The following is a 16,575-nucleotide window of genomic DNA, read 5'->3' on the forward strand; positions in this document are numbered from 1 at the left end:
AAAAGTTGATTGAATAACAGGTTTTGTATTAGTATGGCTTTTCTGAAGGATATAAAGTCTGAAACTCAAATATCTATCATTATTTTCAAACTTCAGTCTTTAAACATTTGCCAGTAGTTTGCCAGAAAACCACAATTTTATGAAAAATGGACCAAAAATATGAGATCAAAATCTAGACATTCTGCGAAAATCTTTACAGTTGTGAGGTATCTTGTTTTTCACAGTCTATGTTTTACTTAAGGAACAGGATTGATTCACTGATAGTCACACGCATAGTAATTTATGTTTCAAGTGGTTGCATCAGTGTTTTTTACATTTCATTTTGATGACACTTTTGAATTCTAACATGTACCATGGCTAAGATACTTTGATCTGTCTCTGAAAACATGGGTCTACCTGATAATGCTGAAAGATGGAAACGCTGATGACGAGAATACTGACAATGGAAGATCGACAACGGAGATGACCAACAGTTGAAAATCCCGATGCTGACAACACCGACATGTCAAACGAGTGCTAGTGTGTAAGTATGCAGTAGTGACGGACATCAGGGTTAGGGTGCGGGTAAGGTAAGTGTGCGATAGTGATGGACTTTAGGGTTAGGGGCAGAATAAGTGAGTTAGGGTTAGGGCATGGGTTAGGTGAGTGTGCGATAGTGATGGACCTTAGGGCTAGGGTTTGGGTTAAGGTTAGTGCATAAATAGTTGTGTATGTAAGGTTTAGTGTAGGTTTGTAAGGTTTTTGGTGTGCTTGTGTTGTGTGTGTGCTTTTTGGACAGGGCATTTGTTTTGTTTGTTGACTGTCGGGATTGTCGTTTGTCAGGCATGTGAAGTTTTGTGTTGTTGAACTTTCGGTTTTGTGGTGTCGGTGATTTCGTTTTCAGTGGTTTTGCATGTCGGTGTTTTCAGGTAGACCCGTAAACAGAGATCTACTGCTTAGTTTCTTCTATGTAAGTGGAACATCATGGTTGCATGAAGAGCAGGCAGAGGAAGTTCATACTACTCTATTGTGGAATCATCCTGATAGCAGCTAGAGGCATTTTCCTTCCCTGGCCTCCATTTTCCCATACTGTGATCGAGATATGTATTGTTATAAGTAAGAGATGCACAAGGATATTCATATATGCACTGTTTGATGCAGTCACCCTTCATGTTATTCCAGTAGTGTTATTATACCCGAGTACCACATGGCCTCAAGGCAGTGCTGCAGTCATGCAGAAGAAATGCATGCCCTCCATTGGTAAGAGAACAAATAATCACTGCTTAGTCTAACTTCCCCCACTGACCATCTAACACTCAACCCCTTGAGTCTGTGACACATCAATGCACATCTTAGATAGGACCTCTAAGCCAGAGAACTTACCGTGCAAGGAAGATTGAGCCATGAGTTATGAATGTCAAAGTTTTATTTACATGGAAAACAAGATTCAGAAATGATAAATACTCTATATAAAAGGGTAGTGGGAGTTGTCAGACATGAAGGGCATAGTTAACAAAGCAGATCAAGACTGATGAGTGACCAGTGATTATGAAGAATGTAATTCATATTTTACATGGGAGATCAGGGTTTGATATAAAAAATGTTAACCTTGAAGGGTTTTATTTGTAGTCTACCTGCAGGTCATGAGTTCTGCTATCCTGAGATTTGCCATTCCTCCACAAAGTCATAGGTTTTCCATTTGCATTAAATGAGACTTAGTTACTCCAGTCCTCATGAAATCTAAATTGAAGCCATGCTTTCTGGATAGTTATTGTCCTATACATAACCTTCCCTTAAATGGGAAATGTATTGAGAAGATGATATATAGGCAACATGTCATGTTTTACACATTTATGACTTGCCTATGTTTTTTAGTATAAAGTCGACCAAATTTTCATTTTGGGGCCAGTTTTATTTCCCATGTACATGCAATCGTACAGTATGTTTGTGCAATCAAGAAGTTAATAACACAATAGGTAAACTGATGAAATTTTGGTTTACCTTTCCTGCTTTACAGCATGCGGATTATTCAAAACCAGTAGATGACTTCCTGGAGTATATGCTGCTTTCCATTTCAGTTAATAGGCGCAAACTCAATCACTCCAAAATTTCTGCTATGGCCTTTAAAGCCACATTATGATGTTTCTCAAATCCTGCCTTTACTTTCCATATTGTTTATGGATTAATATGGTTGATTTTGTCTATAATTTGCATAATCTTAGAGCAAATCTGAATGGGTGATTGATATTTTATGACCAGGTGTTAACCACTGTATGGTCCTGTTTTCATTAGGTGAGGGCTTACCAAAGTTCGTGCAGGCCTTGTCATTACTCATTTGGTCTACTGAACTGGTTATTATTTGGGGGTTACAAACAGAAAACGTTACAGGCTACAATAGGTGCAGACTTTCATTACTGGGTTCCTTACAACTCGCCTCTAGATACTGCCACACAACAAATCTCTATCATCTGCACTTGCTTTTTTCTTTTTTCAATTTGTGTGACATATTTAGACAGGGGCATTTCAATTCACATTTTACAATGAGTTTGAAGCATGAAAGTGCAGTACACTAACAATGAGGGTTGCACTTTTTAGTTTAGGTTCTGCTTGCTGGTACTTGTTCTGTAATCAACACAGCACAGGTCAGCAATCACATTACACCATCTCACAATCATCACATTGTGACGGAAACATAGAATAAGCATACAGTTTTACATCATTTTTGCTGGGATGCTATAATCCATGCACCCTCACTGACATGGGACTTCTGCTATCACACTCATGGCTTCTAAATATATTTCTTTAAGAGCTGCTACAACTTAGAGAAGAAGTGAAATAACATAATACTCTTTCCTGAATTGATACAGCATTAAAGTAGTATACTGCAGTTTGGGGGAGAGAAAAAATGTTTATTATATTCCACTAGTCAAATATATTGTGATGGCCATTCAAGAGGTAATAGATGCATGCACAGTAGACTTTGTGAGGCATATTTAACTTCGATATACCAAAGTACATCCATATTTTATGTGGAAGACTAGGGCTTTGGACAGAAGTTGTTAGACCTGAGAAGAAAAATTTTCATTTAAGAAGAAGGCCAGAAGTAGAAAAAGTGCTGCGTATGATCAAGGCCATAGTTTATGCTTATAAGAAATCAGTTATGATGCTCTCAGAATAAGTATATTCCTAAACATGTTCTCTATTTGCCTGTAAATCACAGTTTGTATATACACACACATACACACACACACACACACACACACACACACACACACACACACACATACACATGCATATACACACATATATATGTGTAGGTATAAGATGGAAACCAGCGAAGGTGAAATACGTGCCTGTGTCAAACCATCCATCCAAAACCAGAAGAAAATAGAAGACGGAGGTGTGGCAACAAAATAATTTTATTGAACTATATAAAATTAAGCCTTTTCAGTCCTCTCAACAGAGGACTTCATCAGAATAATAAATTCAGTCGTCTTCACAAGTTTAAATAACAAACAAAACCTGGCCATTGGCTGAAGAAGAAGAACCAATAAAAAAATTGTTAAAATTAACTATCTGTTTTCTTTTTAACTATACTTTAGATAAAAGGTGTATTGTTAAAAACATTTTTTCCAAAAACTAACAAACTGTTGTAAAACCATGTCACAGCATTGAGGAATATTTTATATGCCTTAGATTTACTGAACCTTTACAAACATATAAACAATTCAAGTATGTTAAGAATATTACAAAGAGATGTAGCCCTTGTTGAAATTACTAGTGGAAAAACAGACCTACCCCTTTTGAATTTTTATTATTAGTAAAATTATATCTAAATTTTGTAAGCTGTATCTTTTAAAATGTGCATTAATCTAACAGCATCATTAAGCCCGGGTGCAAAATGTGCAGCCTGTCTTAATTGCCATTTTAACTCCTTCTTACTAAGGGTATTTTTCCATTCTCCCCCCTTCAACTGATCTGTACATTTTCTAAAATACCAAATCTGAATTTTACAAATCTTTCACAACCAAGAGAGTGTTTATATAGGGCATTTGTATCTTTTTAAATTTGAATATCATCTAGATGTTCATATATTCTATTTTTGAATGATCCTTCTGTCTTGCCCACATAAAAACTCCCACAAAGGTCATACGCAGCTAAATAAACTATTCTTTTAGGAGTACATTTTCCTCTTTTGAAGTGTATTTCTGTCTGCTTAAAGAAGTTTAAAGTCACCAATGGACTGGAATATATTTAGGGACATTGACTGCAACTACTACAAGGCTTAGTGCCAGTCCTTGCTGAAGAGTTTTGACAGCTTTTTTTTATTTTCTAGTAGCCTTTTGAGGTTACTCCCAATTTTATTGATAAAAAATGGCTTGTCACGTACTACTTCATTAACTTCATGATTTACTCAAAATATATTCCAATTCCTATGCATAATGTTTCTTATTTCACTAGAAAAAGGACTGTGTTGAATGATGCAAGCCTTTTGAAATTTAACTATTGGGGAAAGGGCATGATCTACATTGTTGTTTGTTAAACCAACACCCAATAAGGGTTTATACTTGTTGCCCCATTGCCTATATACATCATCAACGATATTGTCTACTGTCTTTGCTGGAAATTCCTTTCCCAAAAACATCTCTCTCAGCTTATGTAATTCTCCTCTTACATCTTCACAATGGGCGGTCATTCGAGCTGTATGTATAGGGTGCCTGTGTCATAGAAGTCAACCAATTGATGTATAGGATGCGTAAAGAAGTTTTAGATTGATAGTTAGACAGACAGAGACAGTTTCAATCATTATGTCAAGACCTGTGCCCTATGTGTTATCCATTTGTTGTGCAAGCATAAGTAAGTTTATACCTACATATCTTTCTATCTATATACATATATGTATACATATGTCAATCATGCTATGCTTTTATGTATGTATATATATATATATATATATATATATATATATATATATATATATATATATATATATATATATATATATATATATATATATATATATAAATATATATATAAAGCAAATGAAGCACTGAAAAGGGAAGAGCATAGCATGTTCCTTCTTCATACCTCTCAAATGTCCATATTTTCACAGAATGTCCAGTATTTGTCCTGTTGTTTTTAGTTTGTTCCTCACAAAGTGTGTTGTTTTCTGCAAATCACTTAGGATTAAAGTCAGTAAATAATATCATACAATTGAGTTTCAGACTTCATATCCTTCTGAAAATGCATGCTAATACAAATGTGATTATAGCAATGTTCTAAGTTTTTAAGGGCAATATTTAAAGTCTTTACCTATTTTGGGGCCTTTGTCCCCGTTATTGTAGGCTTTGTCCAGATTTCTTTTGAGAAGAGGTTGAGGGATACGTTCTTCTTCCAAGCAGTCTCTGAGCATATCTGCAGCCGATACCTGTGCACTCTTTAAACATCTACCTACTCAATTGGAGTGCAAACTCAAGAAATATGCACCTTCAGCTGGTGTTCTGTGATATACTGTCTGTCAGTCAGACAGTAGATAAATAATGGACCACTCTATATGAAATGGCTGAAATTATTCTGATTATCCATTTCTGTGATCACCAGTTTGCATATACATTTTGTAATACTCACCAATTTTAGATATAAATTAAATTATGATGATATATAGTCCTAAAGCAAAGAAGGAAGAACAGCAAATGGAATTAAATCATGTGGGCTAATCACAACTTACTTTCCTCCTAGACATTATCTCAGCACCAGGTTAGTAAAATAAACTTTGATCAGGATTATAATCCAACCTTCACCTGTTTATTTTATGGAAGTCAAGAAAAAGGGAGTTCCTTGGATTACCTCAGAAGTGTGTGAATATCATGATACCAGAAAGTTTGCATGGAAGCATTTAAAATGCAGAAAAAATAATAAAGAGTGAATAAACAGAAGGATACATCTTCAGGTAGGTAATGAAGGAATACTGTGCTTCTCTCCAAGTTAGACATATCAAAATACATCCACTTACTGAAAATGAGTCAACAATATCTTAGTTAAAAACAGTTCAGAAGTTCACCTACTTGGGTTAAATGTTTATAGTACTGCTGCCAACAAGTTTAAATGAGGCTTGGCAACAAGCCAAGTTGTCCTGGGACGTCTTCAAGGGGGTGTTAGGTGGATACTAATGGGAGTTCAATGGGTTGGGGAGGTGAAAGTGTTAAACAGTGGGAGGGTTGATTGGAAGGAAATGAGATAAGGGTGGGAGGTGCTTAAGGGATTTAGATGAATGTAGCTGGGTAAGTAATCACATTTTGGCATGAACTTGCTACATAGCAGGGTTACGTCCAAGACGACCGGCAGGATCTGTAGGGGCCAGGTTGACCTCGGGGTTATTAGTGGTATTAATAGTGGCATGACTGAAGAGGTGAGTAGAGTGATATGGTATAAATCCCCCCATTACTATAGTTCCAACTATATGGTTCAAAGGATCTTGTGTTGTTAAGGTTCTTAGTTGCAATAGTTATTTGTTAAGGAGTTGGTGATAAAGGGTATATGTTGCATAAACTTGGGGCTATAGGCAATTTGAAAATTAGTAACTTGTCCTCGGCAGGTTCAAGTGATATGTGGATTGGTCCAGTGCATTGGATTGAATGGGTTTGTAGTATTTGATAACTTTACATTAGTCTGTTTGCTTTATCTTTCTTAATTCAGTTATTTAGTTAAGGTGGTTATTAAGGGTGAGTATGAAGTAAGGTCGGTGGTGAATCAGGACAGTTGGCAGTTGGTGCAGATGTTTTAGGGCTGCGAGTGATAGTTTCAGGTACAAGGTTTTAAAGTATGACTAAGTCATTGCATTGTTGAATCCCTCTTTGGAAGTTTTGGGGAGGTTTTAGTTATATGCCATAATGCAGGGCAATGGTGGTGCTTCCCCTTAAAAGATTTCATTGCGGAGGGCTGTCTTGGTGGTTCTGTGGTTTTGCTAGTGCTGGGCCAAGTGGTATATCTTGTTTAAGGAGTTTTCATGGGCTAGGAGACTCTCCACAGAGGCGCACTATGACTTTGACTGTTGAGGAAGGGTGGGGAGTGACATGAACCATGTGGCGCGTATTGTAATTAAGTTTCACAGTCCATGTGCTGCATAATTTGGATGGGCTCCTCAAAAATGTCATGCAACTTCTATGTTCCCAGGAGGGAGCTTGAGAGAGAATGAAAAAAAAAATGGTTAATCATCCCATAGTGTCCAGCTGGTTGCCCACTCTAGGAGTATACAGGAGTTTTCCACAGATGACATCAGCACTCCAGTGAACATCCATACAGCACACCATCATTGTTTAAACGTAATAGCGGGCATTTGAGTTAAAGAACTTGTACTTGGTAATTTGACAAGCAGTTGTACCTGACCTCCTGCTAGGATTTTTATGGCTGTGCTCTCCTGATATTTCTCTTTGGTAGTAATAGGCAATGTGTGTATGGGTTTCTTGTTTCATGCCATTTGCTCGTTTGTGCATTTGCACCCAGAAAGTTATATAAAAAAAAAAACAGCATTTGCAGTGATGGGGGGAGGGGTGGTCGCGGCTTTTCATTGTATGCCATTCACTCGCGAGTTCCTTTGTGAATGTTTCCATTGCCAGATATTGCCCATGTTTTAGTCACTGGCCTCTGTTTTTCCTGGACACTGTTTCGAGCTGGTAAATATGGTGGTGCGAGCCAGATGGCCTCAGTGTGGTGTTCATGACGTCCATGTTTGTCAGCTTGCAAGTCATTATTTTCACTGGGAGTTAAAATTGTATACTGTGTGCTCACTTGTTGAGGATTCTGTTGGTAGTGGAGTCATCTGTGGAGAGGTTGGCAGATGTGTGCTTGCTGCTCGGAGGTGCATTAATTTGGTTTCCATAGAAGAGTGACACATTTTTTAGTGGGCTTAAGGCAGTTGATTCTGACAGTGGGAGAGTATTGTAGTGGATAAGTGGGGGAGGGAGCTTGCATAGGTTCATAGGTTCATACTAGGCTATCTGCCCTAGTGCATTTATAAGCCTAGCCAGAGTGTGTCTGGCTTTCGCCACCCATTTTAAATGAATTTTGCTATGCCCTTTTTCGAGGTTAGTATACTGTGCCTCTGTCTAACAGTGACACAGAAGTGATACCAGGGGTAAACCTACAATCTCCCATCCACTCATCAAGATTCCTCTTGAAGAGAGTCAATGAGGGACTCTGCCTAACCTGGACTGGGATTTTATTCCAGAGTGAAGGGAGCCTCTGGGTTATGAATCTGTCCCTCCAGCATGTCCTATTTATTTCAGTGCTGAGGTTCAAGTCTCTTGAGCATGTAGCTCAATGGGATTTGGATTTTCTGAGGTGCAGCATGTCCATTAATTCTGGGTTGGACATGGCTTTATATGTCAGGCACAGATTGCCTCTAAGCAGGCGGTATGCCACTGAGTAGAGCTGGAGTTTCTTTAACCGGGCAGCATATGGCATCTGTTTGAGCCCTTTGATCCTCTTGGTGATGTAGTTTTGGGGTCTTTCCAGTTGCTGCAAGTGTCTGGTAAGGTACATCCCAAAAGGGGCATTGTACTGAATTATGGGCCTGATGAGGGATGAGTAAAGAGGCACGATAACCTCCCCTGATCTAGATGTGAATCCCTTCATGATTAGGTGGGCTATATAAAATGTTTTTCTAACCACTTTGGCCACGTGGTTTTCAAATGAGAGATTGCTATCAACTTGGGTCCCCAGGTCCCTAATTACTTCTTCCATACTTAATGGATTACCACCTATGTGGTAATTTATGGGCACTTTGTTTTTGCCAAAGGGGATGACTATACACTTTTTGGCATTTAGCTTGAGGCCATGGCTCTGGAACCAGTTGTCTGTTTCTAAGAGGCCCTTTTGTAGGATGCTTGTGTCAGCTGGAGAGTCAATTATGGCGCCTAGTTTGCAGTCATCTGCGAACTTGGTCAGCCACAGTCCTTCCATGTTGGCCTGTACCTCCGAGAAATATATACCAAACAAGAGAGGTCCCAGGACTGAGCCTTGTTGGACGCCACTTGTAACTGGTTTGGAGTCTGACATGGCTCCAGCAATTCTAACCATGTGGGTTCTGTCCTTGAGCCAGTTTGCAACCCATCTAGTGACATAGGAGTTTATATTTAAGCTGGTGTGCTTATCTATAATGCCCAAGTGGGGTATTGTATCAAAGGCTTTTGCGAGGTCCAGGTAGGCTGTGTGGACTACCTTCCCCTCGTCAATGGCCTTGGTGACTGTTTCAAAGAAATTGACCAGGTTTAAGAGGCAGGATCTGCCCTTAACAAAGCCGAACTGGGTAGGATCCAGTGTCTGTAGGTCCCCAATATCTTTATTTATGAGGTCCATGATGATCCTTTCCATAGCTTTGCAGACCAAGCTAGTCAGGCTTAAGAGGCGATAGTTTCCAGGATCCATTGAGGCACCACCTTTGTGGAGAGGGACCACTGTTGCTGTACACCACTCTTTGGGTACATATCCTGTAGTAAGGCTGAGATTGAACAGTAGTTTTATGTTTGGGTTTAGCTCTTCTTGGAGTTCACGTAGGACGCAGCCTGGGACACCATCTGGTCCCACTGATGCTGTGTTTTTTGCTTTGGAGAGGGTGGCTCTTACCTGAGCATCTGAGATGTCAGGGGGGCAGCACTCTGCTGGGATAGATATTTGCCCTTTTGGTGGGGAGGGAGGGAGTTTGCACTGAACCAGTCAGCTAGGATGCTGGCAATGTCTGTGGGTTCGGTGAATTTTTTTGTCATTTTGGACTAATTCTGAGCATATCTGGGAATTCCCACCCAGGTTCCTAACATAACTAAAGAAAGTCTTGTGATTATCCTTAGTGTCCTGTGCAATTTTTCTCTCAAAGCTGGCCTTAGATGATTTTATGAGTGCCCATAGTTTTTTGCTAATACTGATCAGAGATGCCTTCCCTTTTTGGGATTTTGCTCTATCAGGTAGTAGCTTCTTCCTTCTATTGTATAGTTTGTTTATGGCTGGGGTCCACCAGACAGGACGCCTGCCTTTGGAGGATTGGGTCTTGGTTTTATTTGGGATTGCATGATCCATGCATTCCTGAAGGTGTTCATAGAATGTGTTTATAAAGGATTCTGCGGTAGGGCCATATTTTCCACAGGCCCGGGTGCTTTGAAGGATTCCACCTCGGTTTTGAGGAGTGTGAAATTTGCTTTAGAGAAGATTTTCACTGTGGTTTTCTGGGCAAGGGGTGGGGTCGGGATATGAATATCCCGTGAGATTAGTTTATGGTCTGATCTTACCAGTGAGGGATACACTTCTGGTCTGGAGCATAGAGCCCCCATGTTGGTGATGATCAGGTCCAGTATGTTTCCCCTCTTGTAGGAGTGGTAACAAGTTGTTCGATAGCATTTGAGTTTATAAATTCTAGGAACCTTTGGGCTAGGGTGTTGGAGCTAGAGTAATGCTCCCAGTCTATGTTTGGGTAGTTGAAGTCACCCAATATAATGGTGTTTGGAGAGACCTTCATATTTTCCAGTGTTCTCAGGAAGGCTGAGTGGGGTTCCTGGGTTTGGGAGGGTGGTCTGTAGCAGGCTATAAACTGGAAGGCAGTTTTACCCGTTGTTAGTTGCACATGGATAGTTTCTGATGCTGGAGGTGTGGGTATCTTTGACGAATATTGATACTCCCCCTCCTTTTGTGGTTCGGTCCAAGTTTTGGGGCCGAAAAGCATGGTATGAGGTATAACCTGGTAGTGCTGGCATGCTCTCGGGAGCCTTGAACCAGGTTTCTGTTACTGCACAGATATCGATGTTCTCCATGCTAAGGAGAGTTTTGAGTGCATGCATCTTGAGGTTTAGACTTCTGGCGTTGAGTAGCATTACTCTTAGTTTCTTATCCCTTGTGATACCTATGGAGGTGGGTTTGTCTTTTGAGCCTTGCCTAAAAAAGGCACTATCGGGGTGGCAAGAGCCTTTGCCAATATCCAAAAGCCCAGGGGTGACAGGTGCAAGCCGTCCCTAGTGAAGCATCGTGGCTTGTCGAGCATGTCATCCCAGGCTGACAGGCATTGGATCCCCTTTGAATGACACCAATACTTAAGCCAATTGTTGCAATTGATCATCTTGTCTTCATATTGTGGCATCATTCTTGGTGAGGGTAAGATGCTACTCAAGGTCAGGGTCATACTGGCCTGGGCTACATGCTCAGAGAGCTCCTCTATGTCTCTTTTCATGTAGTCCAGGGAGGTACGTCTCAGGTCATTCACACCAGCATGGACAATGACTGAGTCATATTTGTACTTGACTTGGAGTGACCTGAGTGTTTGTGTTATGTGGCGGATCCTAGCGCCTGACAGGCAGCTCACCATGACCTTCTCCTTGTTCAGCCTGGTGAGCAGGACGTCAGTGTGCCTGATGATAGAGTCACCTATTACAAGTGTATCAGGTGTACTGACAAAATTAGAAAATGGAACTGGAAACTGGATGAATAATAATATAAACTGCTGAATGAAGTAAAAAACTCAGGTTTAATAAATTAAGCGCTTTCGGAAGGTTCAGTGCCCTTCCTTCTTCAGAATTAACAAACAAACGGAGACACAGGCAACAGTTCACATTTAAAAACAATTAGTTAATTGAAACATGGATTAGTTAAGACAGCCATGTGATAGCTTTTATCATCTCAACTTGTTGATCCTAAGACATAAAATGTTTAACTAAAAAACCCAATGTCAAAACAACAAAAAATGAATCAATATGAAAATGTAAATATGTGAAAGAAAGAACAGTCAACCTTATTTCATGCATTCTCAAATGTACATAACAGTTGTAAAAGTACTTTTTTTAAAAGTGCCTTTTAAACCACAATTAGCTAATAGTTAAGCTAATAACTGTAAGCCATGCTAAACTAAAAATAATGTTAAATCTACAAAGGGGATGTATAAGGGAACCTTCAATCCATAAAAGGTAGCAACATATTTGCAAAGTGGATATTCAACAAAAATGTGACTAAAATATAAAACAATAATGTGACATTAATATAACAAAAATGCTTGCTTCATGAAACTGCCTTATAAAACTATCTGTTTAAGGCCAGTTTCTTCAGGATGCAAGCAATTGATATTTGTTCATTTAAACCTGGTGGGCAACAGGCTGCAGTTTTTATTTGCCAATACAATTCTTCCATCTCAAGCTGAATTTGCCATGGGCCTATATATGGAGTGTCATCTACCTGTTTCAATACTGTAAATTTAAAATGATGAGTTGGATATTCAATCAAATGGCAAGCTAAAGCATTTGTTTGTTCTTTTTTTGTTATGGCGTAAGTGTGCTCATAAATACGCTGTATCAGCTTGCGCTCGGTCTTTCCTATATAGAAAGCGTGGCAAGCAGAGCAGGTTGCCACATAAACTATTGCCCTATTATGGCAATTAAATTTACCTCTAATTTTGTATTCAATGTTGTTAATCTTAACAGAGTGTCCTTCTTTAATAAGCCCACATTGTCTACAAGAACCGCATTTTGCCATACCTAATGTGTGTGTTCTTGTCTTAAGTTTTCCGGCTTCTAATAAGGTTTTAAGGTTGACCCCTCTTCTGAATGTGATAGCTGGAGGACCTTCAAACATCCCCTGGAAGTTCCTATCATATGATAGGATTCTCCAATTCTTACATAAGATGTCCTTAATAAAGTAGTGGTCAATGGAAAAGGTACATAAAAACCTTAAGTTGTACTGGCGATCACCATTAGTTGAATTGATGTGTTGCCCCCCATTACTTTCACCTTCATCTGTGTGGAGCGGCAATTGTATGCTTAAAATAGGACTAAAATGCCCTGTACTATGCTTTTGTACAACTTCTTCCATAATCTCCACTACCATTTTACAGGGGTAACCTCTGTTGTAAAACATGTTTGAAAGATTCAAAAACACATAATCCGGCACCATGAAGGTTGTCCTATTGTGGTGTGCTGTTTGGTTACCAGATGTTTGAAAGATTAACACATTCAGTTAGGAAATCAGCTTCTTCAGTGACCATCCTAGCTGCCCGTACCATTTGCCCTTTTACCACGGCTTTCTTTTGATGGTACGGGTGGCAGCTAGAGTAGTGTAAGAAACCGTTGGAATATGTAGGTTTCCTGTAGATAGTGCTTTTAAACCTTAAATTCTGCTCGTCCTTGTGTAACAAAATGTCAAGAAAACTAATACTAGTGTGATGGAATTCATAAGTGAATTCCAAAAAAACTGGTCAAATTAGAGATGGAAGCAATGAAAGGAGGAATGTCGTCAGAGGAGCCCTTCCATAAAAAGAACATGTCGTCCTGGTACCCAGTGTACCAGGCGACATGCCTTGTAAATGAAGGGTCTCGAAACAACAGGGAATTCTCCCAATGTGCCATAATGCAGTTCGTGTAGGCCCCTCCACAAGGCGAGCCCATCACCACACCAGACGTCTGTATATAGGTACACCCTTCAAACCTGAAAAAGTTAGAAATAAGAATTTGCTCTAAAAGTGTCTCCACTAAGCAAATAGTAGTATCATTAACTTTCCTATCAAAAAGAAAATCCCTAATCCACTCTAAGCCTATGTTGTGAGGGATGACAGTGTATAGATCTTTTACGTCAACTGTGAGTAGAACGTACTCAGAGTTAAATGGAATTTTATTAATTTCCCTCAAAAAGCTCCAGGAGTCCTTGCAAATCTGCATTTCATTTGCAATGAGTGGTTTATGCAAGCTATCGACATATGTGGCTGCCACACTCAAAATGGACCCTCTGCCATCAACAATAGGTCTAAAGGGTGGATCCGACACTGATTTGTGAATTTTAGGCACCCCAAAAAAGACTGGTAACCTGGGTGATGAAATGGTTAGGTACCTATACAAATCCATGTCAATGGAATTTTCAAGAAGTAAGTCATCCAAGATGCCTCTAACTTTGCCATATGCTATGTTAATCTCATTGATGCTGGCTTCTTGGATTGGCCCTGAACCCAAATGGGCTAACATCTTGTTAACATAAACGTATTGATCCATGAAAATGAGCCCATTCCCTTTATCGGGTTTCATAACCCTAATATTGCAATCTTTAAGAATCTTAATAAGATCCCTTTGTTGTGATGTTATATTAAGTTTGACTCCTTTTGTGTTGCTTTGCTTCATAGCCAAGTGTCTTAAATCCAACTCACAAGCCATTTCAAAGGCTTTAAGTCTATCCAATAGTGGTGGGTTAAAGACACTAGCAATTTTAAAATTGTTAAGAAGGGTGGGCCTATCCCCTAAAATAACTCTCAGGTTTAACTTGCGTACAAATAATTTCAAATCTATGATGGTTTTTACTAAATTAAAATGTGTATCTGGGACAAAAGTCAACCCTTTGGAAAAAAAGTTACATGTGCTTTGGTTAATGCCAAAGGAAGTAAAATTGTATATTTTAAAATCTCCTTCGGTACTCTGCACTATGTTCGGTGTATTAGAAGGTTCCGCTACCTCCGCCTCTGGTTCCGCTTGTTCCTCGGAACATTCTGGTTGCTGTTGGACCTCAGATTCCTCTGATAAGGGTTCTGTCCCTGCCGAAAACCCTGAGCATTTTGTACTTCATTCACGTTGTTACTGTGTGTTTGTCTATTGTTACTTTCACCTTGTGCGCTGTTATTATTGTCATTAGGTTGAACATAATTGTTAATACCTTGGTCATCCAACACGTCATGATGGAATTCACCCTGCAATGATTGTAAAGGTGCATTTACAGGGGATAAGGGCAACCTATTGGCTTCATGGTTACCTCCATCACTTGAGTTATTGTTTACCTTAGCACCAAATTTTTTTTGGGTAACCAAAGGAGGGTTCGGGTAAGCTATATAGTTTGCATATTGAAACAAGTCTCTCCTAATTTTCTTTTGTTTATTACTTGAAAGTTTTTCCATAGTTGCTTCTATACTTGAGGAGATCCTTGTATATTCATACCTATATCTAAGAAAATCCTGATTGCCCTTAATGTCCACTTCCAATTTCTCTAAATCATGCTGGTACTCCTGAATTTGTTCCAAATAGTGTGCAATAAGCACCTGCATGAAGTCGAACCCTTGTTTGTCAAAAAGGTCTAACAATCTATTATGGAGGTTGGAACCTTTAATTAATCCTACAGGAAACCTCCATTGTTTTAGTCCTTTTGGGACTATCTTTTTAGCTAAACACTCCTCCAAGTAGGCCACTTCCAATTGAAGTTTTTTACATTTGAACAGTTTATAGTCAAATTCGCTGATAAGAGTAGTAATGTCACTGTTCCTACCTTCACATGGTTGCAGCACTTCCGCTACATTAGCGTTAGCAAAAAAATCTTTTTTGTTCAGGAAGTTGCTTATGGAAGGAACAAATTGCCGTCCGGCTTGTGTTGTCCCCTCAACTCGAACTGCACTCTCTGTGGGTAAATCCACTTGCCTCTGTCCAGCTGGTATGCTGGAGGCTTGCGAAAGAATATTGCCTGCTTGCCCATTCCTGGTCGAGTTAACCCTGACCTTAGTAGCTCCAGGTAAAAGAAGAGAAGGATCAGATAATGCATTCTGCCCTTCTTTGTATTGATCCCTTGGTGCAACTAAATTCGTTTTGTTGAAAGCATTATCGAACTGGTCAAACTGCTGTGTCAACCGATCCAGCCGCCCCATCATTAATTGAATGAGTGTAGTTAGATTGCCGTCGGCGTTCGCCTCCACGACCTCATTGGAAGGGTTGTCGGTTACCCTGCTGCTTGGCTCTCCATGTCCAGTATTTTGTGTAAATAGCGGTGGAGAACTGAGCTCCGCAGTTCCATCTTCATTAGCCATGAGAAACTAGAAACTAAAAAGACTAGAACAAACTGAAGAACTGACAAAATTAGAAAACGGAACTGGAAACTGGATGAATAATAATATAAACTGTTGAATGAAGTAAAAATCTCAGGTTTAATAAATTAAGCGCTTTCGGAAGGTTCAGTGCCCTTCCTTCTTCAGAATTAACAAACAAACGGAGACACAGGCAACAGTTTGCATTTAAAAACAATTAGTTAATTGAAACATTGATTAGTTAAGACAGCCATGTGATAGCTTTTATCATCTCAACTTGTTGATCCTAAGACAAGTTGTAAGTTAAAAAACCATAAAATGTTTAACTAAAAAACCCAATGTCAAAACAACAAAAAATGAATCAATATGAAAATGTAAATATGTGAAAGAAAGAACAGTCAACCTTATTTCATGCATTTTCAAATGTACATAACAGTTGTAAAAGTACTTTTTTTAAAAGTGCCTTTTAAACCACAATTAGCTAATAGTTAAGCTAATAACTGTAAGCCATGCTAAACTAAAAATAATGTTAAATCTACAAAGGGGATGTATAAGGGAACCTTCAATCCATAAAAGGTAGCAACATATTTGCAAAGTGGATATTCAACAAAAATGTAACTAAAATATAAAACAATAATGTGACATTAATATAACAAAAATGCTTGCTTCATGAAACTGCCTTATAAAACTATCTGTTTAAGGCCAGTTTCTTCAGGATGCAAGCAATTAATATTTGTTCATTTAAACCTGGTGGGCAACAGGCTGCAGTTTTTATTTGCCAATACAATTCTTCCATCTCAAGC

The sequence above is a fragment of the Protopterus annectens genome, chromosome 4.part0 (genome assembly GCF_019279795.1).
Source record: "Protopterus annectens isolate FY-2018-M chromosome 4.part0, PAN1.0, whole genome shotgun sequence".
NCBI lineage: Eukaryota > Metazoa > Chordata > Ceratodontiformes > Protopteridae > Protopterus > Protopterus annectens.